The following is a 14,586-nucleotide window of genomic DNA, read 5'->3' as shown; positions in this document are numbered from 1 at the left end:
CCCCTCAAACCTGCCCCACCACTCATTGTGATTGATCTGTCTCAGGCCTCAACTCCTCGTCAGTCCCAGTTCCCACAGCCATCAGTTCCAATGTTTATCCACCTTCTCTTTCAATATCTCTGAGGATCTAGCTTCTACAACCCTCCAGGACAGAGAATTCAGAGATTCACCAGCCCCTGCAAGAAAAGTTCCCTCACACCTCAGCTTTAAATGACCACTACCTAATCCTGTAACTATGTCCCCCTTGTTTCCTCTTCTCTCATTAGTGGAAACATCTCAACATCTACCCTATCATCGGAGACAAACAATCTGCTGGAGGCACTCAGCGGGTCGAGCAGCATCTGCGGGGGGGGGGGGGGGGGGAGGTAGGGGGAGGGTAGGAATTGTTGACGTTTCAGGTCGAAACCCTGCATTGGGACTTAAGAGCAGAGGTACCCAGTATAGGAGAGAGGGAGGGGTGAGACCGGGGCCAGAGGTGATTGCTGGACAGAGGAGAGGTGAAGGATGACGGACAGATGGAGTCAGGTAGAGGAGGGGAAGGGGTGGAGTTGGGCGACAGAGGCAGGTGGATGATAGATGGAGGCAGACAAAGAAAAGTCAGATGGATCCAGGTGGTGGGAGAGAAGGGTGAAGGTGGAGACAGTTAGAAACAGAAAGGCTACCAGTGCTGGAATCTGACCATGGGAACCATTACAGTCATAGAGTCATACAGCATAGAAACAGGCCCTTCGGCCCAACTCGTCCATGCCGACCAAGGTGCCCACCGAGCTAGACCCATTTGCCCACGTTTTGCCCATATCCCTCTGAACCCCCTCCTATCCATGTACTGATTCAAATGTCTTTTCAATGTTGTTAATGTACCTGCCTCAACCACTTCCTCTGGCAGCTCGTTCCATATACGCACCACCCTTTGGGTGAAGACGTTGCCCCTCAGGTTCCTTTTAAATCTTTCACCTCTCACCTTAAACCTATGTCCTCTAGTTTTTAGTTCCCCTTCCCTGGGAAAAAGATTATGTGCATTCACCCTGTCTGTACTCCTCATGATTTTATGCAACTCTACAAGGTCACCCCTCAATCTCCTACGTTCCAAGGAATAAAGTCCTAACTCACCCAACATCTCCCTTTAACTCAGACCCTCGAGTCCTGTCAATATTCTTGTAAACCTTCTCTGTACTCTTTCCAGCTTAATGATGGCTTTCCTATAACAGGGCGACCAAAACTGAACACAATACTCCAAGTCAGAATCAGAATCAGATTTATTATCACCGACTTATAGGAAGTGAAATGTGTTGTTTTGCAGCAGCAGTACAGTGCAAGACATAAAATTACTGTAAATTACAAAAATAAATAAATACTGAAAAAAAAGGAATATCGTAGTGTTCATGGGTTCATGGACCGTTCAGAAATCTGATGGCGGAGGGGAAGAAGCTGTTCTTGAATCGTTGAGTGTGGGTCTTCAGGCGCCTGTACCTCCTCCCTGATGGAAGCAATGAGAAGAGATCCCTGATGATGAGGGTCTTTAGTGAGACCAAGTGCGATCTCACCAATATATTAGGGGAGAGTTGAAAGGCAGATGGAACCAGAATCAGATGGGCCCCATCATGTCCCCTTAGGATGCTTTAATAAGATCAACCCTCATTTCTATAAACTTCGAAGAATACAACTTCTTTAGCTGCTTGTGGTAGGACAGTCATTTCATCCCAGGAATGAGCCTAGTAACTAATCCAGTTGTGGTCTAACCAATGTGTTGCAGTGGTGTGTCGGGAGAGATAGGAGACACAATGGCTACGTGACAGACTTCCTCTCCAGCGGCAGTAAAGAACGGATCGGTGGTAAAAGTCCTCCAATTACTCACGCCATCTTGATGTGCCAGAGTTGGCAGCAATTACTCATGAAGATTCATGTTGCCTTTTAGTTGCAACACTCAATTAGCTGCAGGTTTTAAAATATGAGCAAGTCTGGAATGAAACCTCATTGATTAGTGATTCACTCCAGTTGAACTGTTCTCCGAAATAAGAAAGAAATTCTTGCATTTCTTTCACAGAGTTTCAAAACGCTTTAAAGCAAATGGTCACTGTTGTAATGATGGAAACCCAGCAGCCAATTTGTACGCAGCAAGCTCCCAAGTCTGGCTGGCAATAGAAATAATCTATTGTTAATACCAAAGAAAAATATTACAGCTACCAAAAATCCTAAATAGAGGTCAGGAACTGTTAATCTTTACATCAGCACTAGTTTCAGTGAGCAACACACAAAAGGCTGGAGTCCAGAAGAAGGGTCTTGACCTGAAACATCGACTGTCCATTTCCCTCCACAGATGCTGCCTGACCCGCTGAGTCTCTCAGGCATTTTATGTGTTGCTCCAGATTCCAGCGTCAGCAGTCTCTTGTGTCTCCAGTTTTAGTGAAGTTGGTTAAAGGATAAATAGTCACTCTGGACAGTGGGATAATTCTTCAAATGGAGGCATGGGACTTTTTAATTCACTGGGTTTTGGTTTAACATCACATCCAATAGGTGGTGCCTCTGACAGAACAGCACCCCCTCAGAGTGCAAACCTAGATTTTAGTGCTCAAGTCGTGTGAGTGGTTACCCAAGTTCTTTAAGACCATAAGACATAGGAGCAGAATTAGGCCATTCAGTCCATCAAGTCAGCTCCACCATTTAATCATGGCTGATTTTTTCAACCCCATTCTCCCACCTTCTCCCCATAACCCTTAACCCACTTACTCATCAGGAACCTATCAATCTCTGCCTTAAATACACCCAATGACTTGGCCTCCACAGATTCCACAGATTCACTGCCCTCTGGCTGAAGAAATTCCTCCTCATCTCAGTTCTAAAGGGACCTCCCTTTATTCTGAGGCTGTGCGTTCGGATCCTGGGCTCTCCCACTGATGGGAACATCCTCTCCACATCCACTCTATCCAGGCCTTTCAGTATTTGGTAGGTTTCAATGAGATCCCCCCTCATCCTTCTGAACTCCATCGAGTACAGGCCCAGAGACATCAAACGCTCCTCATACTTTAATTGTACGCTATGCTACATACGGTATATTTAATACAATGTCGCCTCAAATTTAGGCCTTTTATGGAAAATTTGATGTTTTATATTTCAGGAACTGAGTGTTGCTGGCAAGACCAGCATTTACTGTCCACCATTGTTTGCCCTTGAATAGCAGCTTGCTGGGCGATTTCGGAGGGTATTTAAAGGTCAACCACATTGGTGGCCTGGAGTCACATGCAGGTTGGACTGGGAAAGAACAGCAGATTCCCTCCCTGAGGGATATTAGTGAGTCAGAAGGGGATTACATTCCAAGCTGTAACTCACTTCTAGCTAAAGATAATAACAGTGCAAAGGAGCCTGCCATGGTGTAATGTTACATCGCCGTAGTTCATCAGCTCTGACTTTGAACAGGTAATGTGTCTTGACAATGTGATTCCATCAACTGTACGATAGACCACTTCACCACACATGTAAGAGGGTTCGAGGGAGAGAGAGAGAAAGCAAAAGAGTGGGGAGGGGAGAATTGGAGGGGGCAGGAGTGAGTGTAAAGGGTTAATGATTGGAGAAGGGGAGATGGAAAGAGAAAGATACAGTAAGAGGAAGAGAGGCTGTGACACACAGTAAGAGGCAGTCGTATACATTCACGGGATACGGATGTCATCAACAATGCCAGCATTTATTGCTGATCCTTCATCGCCCCTGAACTGAGGAGGCAGTCAAGAGACGACTGCATATTTGTGGGTCTGGAGTCACATAAATGCACGGTAGTGGGATCCTTCACATTCATTACAGAGAGCAGGTGGGACTTCACCAAAGATAGGTGGAGGGGCAGGTAGTGTTGAGGAAGCAGGGAGTCTGCAGAAGGACTTGGGAGAATAGGCAAAGAAGTGGCAGATGGAACACAGCGCAGGGAAGTGTACGGTCATGCACTTTGGTAGAAGGAGTAAAGGCGTAGACTATTTTCTAAATGGGGAGAGAATTCAGAAATCGGCGGCGCAAAGGGACTCGGGAGTCCTAGTGCAGGGTTCCCTGAAGGTTAATTTTCAGGTTGAGTCAGTAGTAAGGAAGGCAAATGCAATGTTAGCATTCATTTCAAGAGGACTAGAATACAAAAGTAAGGATGTAATGCTGAGGCTTTATAAGGCATTGGTCAGACTACATTTGGAGTATTGTGAGCAGTTTTGGGCCCCGTATCCAAGGAAGGATGTGCTGGCATTGGAGACGGTCCAGAGGAGGTTCACAAGAATGATCCCAAGAATGAAAGGATTAAATTATGAGGAGCGTTTGATGGTTCTGGGCCTGTACTCGATGCAGTAGGATGAGGGGGAATCTCATTGAAACCTACTGGATATTGAAAGGCCTGGAAAGAGTGGACGTGGAGAGGATGTTCCCATCAGTGGGAGAGTCTAGGGCCAGAGGGCACAGCCTCAGAATAGAAGGAAGTCCCTTTAGAACAGAGATGAGGAGGAATTTCTTTAGCCAGAGGGCGGTGAATCTGTGGAATTCATTGCCACAGACGGCTGTGGAGACCAAGTCATTGGGTGTATTTAAAGCGGAGGTCGATAGGTTCTTGATTAGTGAGGGTGTCAAAGGTTATGAGGAGAAGGCAGGAGAATGGGGTTGAGAGGGAAAAATAAATCAGCCATGATTGAATGATGGAGCAGACTTGAGGGGCTGAATGGCCTAATTCTGCTCCTATGTCTTCTGGTCATATGGTCTTATTGAGAAGGAGGGAACACAGGAGACGGCAGATGCTGGAACATGGAGCAACACACAATCTGCTGAAGGAACAGCGGGTCGAGCAGCGTTTGTGGGGGTGGAGGAATTGTCGATGCCTTGGGTCGAAACCCTGCATCAGGACTGATGTCAGATGCTGCTCAGCCTGCTGAGTTCCTCCAGCAGATTGCATTGAGAATGAGGAGCAGCAGAAGGTCACTGGGACATCTGAGTTTGCTCCATCGTTCCCTACCTCAGCACTAAGCCCATATCCCTTGATTCCCTTGCATGCGACCATCTACCAACCTCTGGCTTGAAAGTACTCAGTAACTAAGCCCTTGGGTGGACAACTCCAGCAACTATTCACCGGTCTCTGGTGACGCTGGGTAGGTGTTGCACCCCACGCTTATATCAGTGTCCCCACACATCCTCCTCTTCAGTGCTGGAGGTGGGGCTGAGCTGGTGGAGACTCTCTCAACCCTGCTCCAGCAGACTCCATGGGGCACTCCAGCTGACAGGCTTACAAATCTGCCTGCACTGGGTCAATCCGCACTGAGTGCAGCGATCGCAGAAACCTCAGCTTCCGGCAACAACTTTTACTTTATTTTATGTCAGCTTTAATGATTTAAATAGGCATTTAGTGTGTGAATGTGTTTTCCAAGTAATTTAAACATAAAAAGTTACCATTATTTAATTTTTAACAATATTTTTATTTTTATCAAATAGTTATAAATGTCTAAGGTGTTCACAGACTGGGTACGGACGACAGATTCCTCTCCCTCAGGGTTTTGGTGAGCCAGATGGGTTTTTACATCAATCCAGTAGTTTCATGGTTACTGTTACTAAGACTAGCATTTTTTTTAATATTCAAGATTTATTTAATTACTTGAATTTAAATTCCCCAGCTGCTGTGGCAGGCAGTGAATGCATCACGCTGGATCAATGGTCTAGGACTCTGGCTCTTCGATGATCATATTAACCATGACACTGCCATGCCCAAGTGAGGTGGAAAGTGCAGCACACAGAGAGTGCAGGAGGGTGAAGTCAGTGGGTGAAAATGAAATAAAACTAAATTCTGACCCTACATGCTGTCTGTGTGGAGTTTGCACGTTCTCCCTGTGACCATATTGGTTTCCCCCGGGTGCTCTGGTTTCCTCCCACATCCCAACGACGTGCAGATCAGTGGGTTACTTGACCGCTGTAAATTGCCCCCAGTGTGTAGGTGGGGGGTAGAATCTGGGGGGAGCTGATGGGAATATGAGGGAAAATGGGTTAGAGTAGGAATAGTGTCAAAGTCAAAGTCAAGTTTACTGTCACGTGCACAAGTCCATGTGTGCACAGGGGCAATGAAAAACTTACCCGCAGCAGCATCACAGGCACAGAGCATCAGATAAGCAGCATTCACAAGAAAAACATAAATTAAACACAATGTTTACAAGAAAGAACAAAAAAAAAACAAGTGCAAATGGGTACTTGATGGTTAGTGTGGGCAGGGTGGGCTGAAGGGCCTGTTTCTGTGCTGTATCTCGCTACGTGGAAGCTGGAAATATGAAATGGAAACAGAAAATGGTGGAAGTGCCCAGCAGGCCAGGTATCACCCGTAGCAGAACCAACAACCCCTCTCCCGCACTGGGAAAGAGAGAAAACAGGTTCATTTAAGTTGGGGAGAGGGATGGTGGAGGAATGGATAGAAGGAAGAGGATCCCTCCTGTAGGGTGGGCCTGGATTGCCACGATGGGCTGTTGCTGGCCGGTGGGGAGTGATATCGCGAACAAAGGGACATGGAAAAGTTGTGAAGTGTTGGTCAGGTCGGCTAGCAGTGACCGGCAGTGGAGAGAGTGAAACGGAGGATGAGGGGAGGGAGACACAGGAGGCTGCAGACGCTGGAATCTGGAGCAACACACAAAGCACTGGAGGAACTCAGCAGCTCGGGCAGCGTCTGTGGAGGGAAATGGACAGTCGACGTTTCGGGTCGAGACCCTTCATCTGGAGTGAGGAAGATGAAGGTCCAGGTGAAGGGTCTCGACCCAAAACATCGACTGTCCATTTCCCTCCACAGATGCTGCCCGACCCGCTGAGTTCTTCAAACGGTTTGTGTGTTGATGAGGAGAGGGTATCAGAATTGAGGGAGGAGGTGAGACAGAAATCATTGGGGAAAACCTCATGATAATGCAATTGTAAATGTCCAGTGTGGAAGAGGGTCACACACTGTCCACCAGCTGCTTCAGTTTGCTGTCGAATGTAGCCTGTAGCTCAGAGGGACAAGTACAATGGACTGAGACTACACCCCAAGATGAGGTAGTCGTGATGCTTGTTCCATAAGGACTCAGGAGGCATAATATCCTTCACGGAAAGTTCTCAGCTTCTCCATCTTGGTGGAGCTATCTCGAGAGACACGTGTTGTAGAGGAAAAGGGAATGGACCATTCTCCACACCGCAGACTAGTCACCACACACCAGGAAGTCAACCACCCTCTGAACCGTTCTCCAGAAGCTCATTGAATCTACAGCTGGTACATCACCCAGAGTGAGGGTCTCCCCTCAGTGGAGTCAGTAACCTACTGTACAAGGACATCACTGACACTAGCTTCAGTCCCACAGCCTGACAGATGCCCCTTGGGGCCCAACCTGCTGCCGAGTGGTAGACAGCCAGCATGTAGTCCTGGGCTCTCGCTAGTGAAGCTGACTGCATCCTACTTCTTCAGCTTGGCCCAGGACCAGAACCCAGCTGTAAAGGTGTCGGCCATCCTGGGAAGCTACTTCATGTGTAGGTCACAAACAGCTAATATTGTCTCAGCAAAGCACGGTAGTGGGCAGGCACGGTAGTGTAGCGATTAGTGTAACGCTTTACAGTGCCAGCGACCCAGGTTCAATTTTGGCCGCTGTCTGTAAGGAGTTTGTATGTTCTCCCCGTGTCTGCGTGGGTGTCCTCCGGGTGCTCCGGTTCCCTCCCACATTCCAAAGACGTACGGGTTAGGAAGTTGTGGGCATGCTATGTTTGTGCTGGAAGCGTGGCGACACTTGCGGGCTGCCCCCAGAACACTCTACGCAAAAGATGCATTTCACTGTGTGTTTCGATGCACATGTGACTAATAAAGATCTTATCTTATCTTAAAGGTCGAGTGATGTCATGAACCATATGATGGACAACTTCACCATTTGGAGTGTTGTGTGCAGTTCTGGTCACCCCATTACAGGAAGGATGTGGAGGCTTTGGAGAGGGTGCAGAAGAGGTTCACCAGGATGCTGCCTGGATTAGAGGGTATGAGCTATGAGGAGAGTTTGGACAAACTTGGGTTGTTTTCTCTGGAGAGTCGGAGGCTGAGGGGAGACCTGATAGAAGTTTATAAGATTATGAGAAGCACAGATAGGGTAGGCAGTCAAAATCTTTCTCCCAGGGTAGAAATGCCAAATACCAGAGGATGTGCGTTTGCAGTGAGAGGGGGAAAGTTTAAAGGAGATGTGCGGGGCAAGATTTTTAAACAGAGAGCGGTGGTTGCCTGGAACAGGCTGCCAGGGGTGGGGGTGGAGGCAGATACGATAGTGGTGTTTAAGAGGATTTTAGATGGACACATGAATATGCAGGGAGTGGAGGGATGTGGACCATGTGCAGGCAGAAGAGATTTAATTTAATTTGGCATCATGTTCAGTGCAGACATTGTGGGCTGAAGGGCCTGTTCCTGTGCTGTATTGTTCTGTGTTCTATGTTCTATGTTTTCTGATCTATGTTCTATGTTCATTACTCTGAGTCCACATGTGAGAAGCTGAAGGAGAAATAAAAGGAGAGGGGGTGAAGGAAAAGCTCCCGACAGCCCTCCCTTTGGTACCTGAGGTCTCACTGGACTTGACTACATCTGATGTTGAATCACTGGGCTCGCACTCGCTGGGTGGAGAGTAGTGTGGCTGGGAGCTCCGCAGCGTCACCGCACCACAGACCTTGGGGACTGTCTGTGTGGAGTTTGCACGTTCCCCCCTTGAGTGTATGGGTTTCCCCAGATGCTCTGATTTCCTCTCACATCCCAAGGACGTGCAGATTGGTGGGTCACACAGGAGACGGCAGATGCTGGAATCTGGAGCAACACACAATCTGCTGGAGGAACTCAGCGGGTCGGGCAGCATCTGTGGAGGCAGAGGGATGGTCAATGTCTCGGGTTCAGAACCTGCATCAGGTTAATTGGCCATGCAAAATTGCTCCAAGTGTGGAAGTAAGTGGTGTACAACCATACGACTGTTTTCAGGTTAAACAGTTGGACAGGGTTCAGGTGTATGACTGCAGGTTTAAGATCATGTTACAACATTAGGACACAGTTCATGTGTTCAACTGTTGGCCTAAGTTCAGGCATACCACTGTAGGAGAGAGTTCAGGCATACACCTGTAGGAGAGAGTTCAGGTGTACAACTGTAGGACAGAATTCAGGTGTACAACTGTAGAACAGACATGAGGTTACAACAGTAGGATAGAGTTCAGGTGCACAACATTAGGACAGATATCAGGTGTACCAACCATAGGATGGAGATCAGGTGAACAACTGTGGGACAGAGTTCAGGGGTACGACTGTAGAAAACACTCGAGGTTACAAAAGTAGGATAGAGTTCAGGAGTACAACATTACAACAGAGATCAGGTGTACAACTATAGGATGGAGTTCAGGTGTACAACAATAGGATAGAATGGAGGATACAACTGTAGGACAGAGTACAGGTGTACAACCATAGGATGGAGATCAGGTGTACAATTGTAGGGCAGCGTTCAGGTGTATAACTGTAGCATAGAGTGAAGGTTACAACCATAGGATGAAGTTTAGGTGTAGAACTGTCGGATAAAGTTGAGGTTACAAATGTAGCATAGAGTTCAGTACAACTGTAGGACAGATTTCAGGTGTACAACTGTAGGACGGAGTTCAGGTGTACAAGCATAAGACAGAGTTCAGGTGTACAACTGTAGGACAGAGAGCAGGTGTACAACTGTTGGACCAATGAAATTACAACTGTAGAATAGAGTTCAGGTTTACAACTGTAGGACACAGTACGGGTGTACAGCTGTAGGACAGAGTTCAGGTGTACATCTGTAGTACAGCATTCAGACACACAACCAGAAACTTGAGGTCAGGAGCACGAACGCAAGCTGTAGTCCAGTTCCCGAACCACCCACCCTCTCTTCTGAGGCACAACCATAGGCCCAACCTCAGGTCCAATACTCGAACAGCCAGGCTCAAGTGTACAACAGGACCAAGTACAGCTGGACAAGAACAGAATCGAGTTCAGGGGCACAGATCCTGCACTGAATTCAGATTCACAATGACTGGTCCAGGATTGCAGACCCAAGTGGACTTCCACAACATCGGGCTTGAGTTCAGGTGTACAACTACAGGTCTTCAGTCGGGTGACAACGCATGGCAGTTCTAGCCCACAGTCACAGGCCTGAGTTCAGGTGTACAACTACAGGTCTTCAGTCGGGTGACAACGCATGGCAGTTCTAGTCCACAGTCACAGGTACAAAATCAGAGGTTCCAGTCCACAAACTCAACGTGAGTTCAGGTCCACACTGCACCAGATCAGGCCTGAGTTAATATGCACAACGCCAGGTCTACGCCACCTGGCCCACAACTACAGGCCCAAATTCAGGTGCAGAACCCTAGCCACGAAATCTGGTGAACGTTCAGAGGCCTAAGCTTCTTTCCAGAACTGCAGGCCTGTCGAGTTCACAGTCACAGGCCCCCGATCGGGTGCTGAACCCCAGGCTGGACCTCAGGCCCAGAACCACAGGCCCCTGTTCTGGTGCACAACCAAGGGTACAAACTCAGGTCCACAGCCCCGGCCTGGCCTGGGGCTCACCTAAAACCCATGGATTCAAGGTCAGGTGCACAGCCACAGACCCCAGTTCAAGTGCGCAAACAGAGGCTGATGTCAAGGGTGCAGTCACAGGTCTGAGCTCCAGCTGAGCTGTACAAAATAGGCCCAAGTTCAGGTTCACAACCCCAGGCCTGAAGTCAGCTGCATGGTCACCTGCTTAAGTTCACAAGCCAAGCATAGGCCTCGGTTCAGGTACATAAACACAGGCCCAGGGTCAGGTACACAAACACAGGCTCAGGGTCAGGTGGTTATCCACAGGCCTGAATTCCACTGCACATCCACTGGGCTGAGCTCAGACCCATAGCTGCATGCCTGAATTTGAGTGAACAGGGACCCAGGTTCAATCCCAACCTCGGGTGCTGTCTGTGCGGAGTTTGCCCATTCTCCCCTTGACTGTGTGGGTTTTCCCGTGGGTGTTCCGGTTTCCTCCCACGTCCCAAACATGCTCGGATTGGAAGGTTAATTGGTCGCTGTCAATTTCTCCCTCCGTGTGGGTGAGGGGTAGAATCTGGACGGAGTTGATGGGAATGTGGGGAGAACAAAATGGGATCAGTGCAGCTGGGTGATTGGTGGTCAGCACAGACTCATCGGGCCAAAGGGCCTGTTTGGTGCTGTATCTCAATGAACCACAGGCTTGAGTTCAGCTGCACAACCCTAGGGTCAAGGTCATGCAGCCAACTGAAGCCACAGCCCTGAGCTCATGTGCACAACCAGAGGCCTGAATTTAGGCCACCAAAGGTTCCCGTCCCCAGGCCTGAGCTCAGGTGCCCAGCTGAAGGCCCAGTTCCAGATCCTCTCACTGCCTGTGCTTGTACTGAAAAGACAGGGATGATATCTGGGCCAAATACAAAGACATTTCTTCGGCATTCCTGGGGTTACTCGTGGACTGTCAGTCTAACTGACAGGTGCAAATATAGTGCTGGCACGGACAGAGCCAATCAAGGCCAGATTGAATTAGCAACCTTCAGGAATTACAGATCGATCTCCCAGAGGCTGCTGTGCAGAGCTCAGAGGAGCACCACGGTTCCTCAATTCCACTCCCCGTTTGGTGTGTAGGCTTCAGAAATGGGACGGTGGGTGTAAGGTGAGGGACCGTTCGCAGTCCAATTGTGAGGGAAGGTGGGGCCCACGAAGGTAGACTTTGTGGAGCAACCAATGGTAAGAAGGTGGTTGTTGGTGGAGAGAGGTCATGTGACACCAAATATGGCCAACAAATGCTGGCAACGGCAGGGTAGAGAGACGGCACGGTGCACTCTGAAGTTTCAAATAGGTTTGTGGACCCCCCGTAATCTCTATGGGCCGGAAGAGTTGGTGTTTCACATTTACAGGGAGGGTTCAGCCCCTCTCTGAGTCCCTGAGGGTGCTTTTGATTGAACGCTCCCAGCTCCTAATCTTCGGCAGAGTGGGTGGGCTGAACAAGGGTCTCCCTCACGGGGCAGGTCCCGTGGATAAGCTGGTGACTCACAGGTCCAGGGAGTGGGCTATCAGGGACAGGGGTGGCTGGGTTTCAGCTATCCCAGTTACCCAGTGCTGGCATCAGTGGAGAGGGAGCAGGATCTATTGTAGAGAGATACAGCACAGAAACAGGCCCCTCAGACCACCATGTCTATGCCAACCAGCAAGCATCCACTTGTACGCCAATCCTACCCGACCCCATTTTATTCTCCCCACGTTCCCATCGACTGCACCAGTCTCTGCACTCACCTGCACACTAGGGGCAATTTACAGTGGTCAATTAACCCACCAAGGCATGTTTCTGGGACGTGGGAGGAAACCGGAGCACCAGGAGGAAACCCACGCAGGGAGAATGAGGACACTCCACACGGACAGCGACGGAGGTCAGGATTGGACCCAGGTCTCTGGGGCTGTGATATCCACCCGTATGCCTCAAGGCATTTCACAAGTGATGAGCAGCATACAGACTGGGCCAGGTATTAATTTAAGTTGCCTTTGATTCATTTTTGCAAAAGAAAATATTTTTTTAAAAATGATGTCTGATCAAACAGTCCCATCCTAACAGTAAAAAATGTTGCCAGTTTAATTCCGATGCAGATATGATAATGGTGTTTAAGAGGCTGTTAGACACTGACGTGAACATGCAGGGAAATGGAGGGATGTGGATCCTGTGCAGGCAGAAGAGATTTAGTTTAATTTGGCATCGTGTTCGGCACAGACATGGTGGGCCGAAGGGCCTGTTCCTGTGCTGTTCTATGTTCTATGATTCCCATCCTGAGCTGGGTTAGTTGGTCCATTCCAACCTGGCGCTGGGAACAGAGTGACATCTAACGAGGATAAGCTCCAGTGCGTACCTGTCCGCCAGCCACCTCTCGTTAATACCCCTACCTGTGCGGGCAGCGGGCTGAGGGTCACACCAGGCTCGAGCATGCTGCCTACTGCAGTGGGATAGCTTGGCCATGCAGATGCAGGGTAAAAGGGAATTGGAAGGAAGTTGAAGGACAGTTACAGTCCCACAAGGAGAGGAAAGATCGAGGGAAGGGAAGGCATGGTCTCTCATTTGCAACTAAAATAGCAAAACATCGATAAGCTATTAGCCAGCAATATGTTAAATATGGATCTGCAGCTTGCTGAGACGCCAGAAGACTGCATCCATCTATGCAGAAATGATAAACCTGTCCTGTTGAGTGCCTGCTGCCGAGATTCCCTCTGTTGTGGCTGTGAATTTTAAAACCTAATTTAGCGAATTAATGGCTGCACAGCTTGGCTCTTTCCACATGGTCCATGATGCAGGGGGCAGGTGCTTGTTATTTTACAAACTGCTCTGCTCGGCAGCTGCTGTTTGTTGCCTGCTTGAGTGGACACAGCTTGCAGGGGTGAGGGAGCCTTGGCGAGGGTCCCTGGCCGCTGACCCTGTCTATTCTCCCACGAGCTGGTCACGGGAGAACGTGGACCAAGATGTCCGTGAGATTGTGTGCAGGGCAGGGCAGGGGTAAAGGAAATTGGATCCTTCCCCCCTCCACCCCCTCCCTAAGCCTTGGTTCCATGGAGTTATCTGGCAAAGAAACAGGCCCTTCAGCCCACCATATCCATGCCAACCATCCAGTACCCAGCTGCACTGATCCCATTTGGAATTGGTATTGGTTTATTGTTGTGACATGTACTGAGATACAGAGAAAAGCTTTTGTTTGCTTGTCACCCACGGGAGAAGAGAGAAAGGCTGGGGTGGGAGGGGCCCTTGATCATATTGACTGGTTTCCTGAGGCAATAGGAAGTGTGGACAGAGTCCATGGAGGGGAGGCTGGTTCTCGTGATGGACTGGGCTGCGTCCACAACTCTCTGCAGTTTCTTGCGGTTTTCGGCAGAGCAGCTGCCATACCAAGCCATGATGCACCCGGATAGGATCCTTCCTATAGCGCATCTACAACAATGGTGAGATTCATCGTAGACATGCCGGATATCCCTAGCTTTCTGAGGAGGTAGAGATGTTGGTGTGCGGGACAAGCTGTTGGCACTTGCACTGCAGCTTTCTCTGTCTTGGTGATTTCAGTGCTTGAATAAACACTTCTTCAATGTTGTGAGGGACTCTGCCTCCATCATCCCCTCAGGGAGTGCGTTCCAGATTCCAACCACCGTCTGGGTAAAAAAGTTCTTCCTCAGGTACCCTCTAAACCTCTTACCCCTTATCCTAAACCTCTTGTTCTGGTATGGGAGCTCCAATGCACAGGAACGCAGGAGGCTACAGAGAGCGGTGGACTCGGCCAGTTCCATCACGGGTACAGCTCTCCCCACCATCGAGGACGTCTACAGAAGGTGATCTCTCAGGAAGGTGACATCCATCATCAGGGACCCCTACTATCCAGGCCATGCCCTCTTCTCGATGCTGCCACCAGGCAGGAGGTACAGGAACCTGAAGACCCCACACCTCAAGGTTCAACAACAGCTTCTTCCCCACCGCCGCCAGGTTCTTGAACCCACCTGAAAAATCCTCAGTCTACCTGGGACTATATTTCCCTCAACTTTGTACTAATGTTGTTGTGCTTATTCTGTTTATTCTGTTG

The sequence above is a fragment of the Pristis pectinata genome, chromosome 33 (assembly GCF_009764475.1).
Source record: "Pristis pectinata isolate sPriPec2 chromosome 33, sPriPec2.1.pri, whole genome shotgun sequence".
NCBI classification, from domain to species: Eukaryota; Metazoa; Chordata; class Chondrichthyes; order Rhinopristiformes; family Pristidae; genus Pristis; species Pristis pectinata.
This window is presented reverse-complemented; position numbering follows the sequence as displayed.